General features: G+C 41.3%; 2 non-coding genes and 2 pseudogenes across 2 annotated transcripts; all 4 read left to right on the forward strand.

Annotated features, from left to right (window-relative positions):
- The first annotated feature begins 1,363 nt into the window (after nt 1–1,363).
- Nucleotides 1,364–1,518, forward strand: LOC123177359 (small nucleolar RNA snoR134). Its single transcript, XR_006488899.1, has one exon. It is a non-coding gene; the product is annotated as a small nucleolar RNA snoR134 (small nucleolar RNA).
- A 178-nt stretch (nt 1,519–1,696) lies between these two features.
- On the forward strand, nt 1,697–1,790 carry LOC123177356 (small nucleolar RNA Z223). Its single transcript, XR_006488898.1, has one exon. It is a non-coding gene; the product is annotated as a small nucleolar RNA Z223 (small nucleolar RNA).
- Nucleotides 1,791–1,864: 74 nt separating this feature from the next.
- LOC123177357 (uncharacterized) lies at nt 1,865–1,970 on the forward strand (annotated as a pseudogene).
- Nucleotides 1,971–2,067: 97 nt separating this feature from the next.
- Nucleotides 2,068–2,165, forward strand: LOC123177358 (uncharacterized; annotated as a pseudogene).

Below are 2,165 nucleotides of genomic sequence, written 5' to 3' on the forward strand. Positions count from 1 at the left end.
GTTTGTTGGAGTTTGCTCATCAGTTGAACAATGACCATATTTTGTTTCTTCAATATTTTTTTCTCGCGCAACTAAGCCGTTCGATGAACTCTACATTACTGAAAGTCCAACATAGTCCATGCATTCTAATATGCGAACAATGTTATCAGGACCCATTTTAGTATGATTGGCATCTTAAAGATAAACCTGTACCTTATCTACTCCTTCCATTGGCATGTAACCGATTGGAATGATAGATGCTCACCAAGTCTATCATCTTATTTAGTACCTTTCCTTTTCATCTAATGAACATGTGTAGTTGAAGTGAACTAGCGACCCCGCGCAGTGTTTTGCATGTTGATCCCAAGCTAGTGTGCATGTTTACTCGTTCTTTGTGAACTACATGGATACTAAGTGTGACTTGTTCCTATAACTTTTTATTAACCACATTTTAGCAAACTAGGTACAATGATTGGTGTGAACCTAACAATGCATATGTGCTTACAAAGCTTTGGTGATTCTTTCAATTAATCCAGTGCATGCTTTGCTTGTTGTTTTCAGTGAAGCGGCTCTACCTTGATTCAATGCTGGAATTTATGCGCGCCCAACATGTGGCAACGAGCTGGGACCCTCACGTCTCAGTGTAGCATGTTGGGTTGTCACCGAACTGTCACCACTATGCGCTTTCAGTGTTGGCGCCAATGTTGGCAGGAGGGCGGTGGTAGCTTGCTAACGTCCATATTCGGTTACTATAGCTCGGTGGATTACCTCCTCCTTGGCCACTACCTCAGCTTCCCCCAGCATGATGATAGTGGCCTGGTCACAACCATGGCGGTGGTGGCTTCCTTGTCCTTGGTTATTGTGAGTTCCTCGTCTCTTCCATCTCTCCATGTGCCCTAATATGGTCTGGCCACCGAGCTGTGACCGATTGTTTTGTCGGCCACCGAACCAATGATTTTTAGTTCGGCGTGTGGTAATGTTGTCTCTGGTGGTGGTGGTCTTTCGGCCACCATGATCTTGACGTTGAGTTTGCTCCCTATGCTATTTTTTGGAGTTTGATTCTTATTTAGGATCTTGGCATGCTACTCTCTAGGGTGCATAGCTTGATATGAAAGGAACACTTCTTTACCGCACTTGATCTTCTGCATGGATCTTTATGCCTGTTTTATTACATCTGCATGATTATGTAGTTCTGTTAAACTTATCTAGCTGCATTAGAGATTAAACTAAGAACTTTTTAGTAACTGAATAGCTGGTATATAGTGGTGTTTGTAATATATACAATGAAGTAACTTAGAATGTTCCAACATATCTGTTGGCTAACCCTGAATGTATCGCCTTTTTTGTCTCTTGGTGATTAGTAAATATCTATTTATTTGGGTTTTTGCACAATGCTAACCCCGGGTTTGTCGGATAGACTTCAGTCCCTTGTGATGAACGAAAGCCCTAAGGCTGTGCTAGATGTACACAGCCGTTCAATGTTGCGAGTGTGACACTACGCGTGGATGAGTGGCCTGTGTCAAAGTAATGGATACAATCATAACTTGTGTCCTATCCTTGTTCTTTGTTTTGAATCTCTTTTGGTTGATGAAAGCAATTAGAATCTTATCCGCGCTTATGATTAACTCATGAAGTACCAGGATAACATGGTATCTTGATCCCATGTTTTTGTTCTTTATATTCAGTTATTTAGTTGGTGTCTGTGCTCTGGCTTGTGACATGGCGGTGATGATAAAAACTTTCAGCAAACATGTCAGTTCTACTTATGATAATTCATGACTGAAAACCTGTTATATAGATCTGAGCCATGACCTAAGTATGTCATTATTATCATCAAACTTGTTTAGTTTTTGATTCTGTGGTATGTTCTTTCTCACCAGACTTCACCCTTGTGAAGAACCGATGATGCAGATGGCTTGGGGATCCTGTTTACAGGATGAACCTAACTGGAGGTGCTGTATCCACATGACATTGACAGGAAAGTCTGAGGTTCTTCTTCAGCACATGAATCTTTTAGTGTCTTGCTTTGTTTTTTAGTCGCTATAAGTTTGCAGTGATGGTTGCCAAGTTTAACTATCCTCTTGCAAGTTCCTCTGATTCGCGGAAGAGGCTGAAAATCTCAGGAGACCATGTATTGTCACCAGCTTCATCTTTTGTTCCTACGAGATGGGAGTTAAATAACGACA

Source organism: Triticum aestivum, unplaced genomic scaffold, assembly GCF_018294505.1.
Source record: "Triticum aestivum cultivar Chinese Spring unplaced genomic scaffold, IWGSC CS RefSeq v2.1 scaffold255668, whole genome shotgun sequence".
Taxonomy (NCBI): Eukaryota; Viridiplantae; Streptophyta; class Magnoliopsida; order Poales; family Poaceae; genus Triticum; species Triticum aestivum.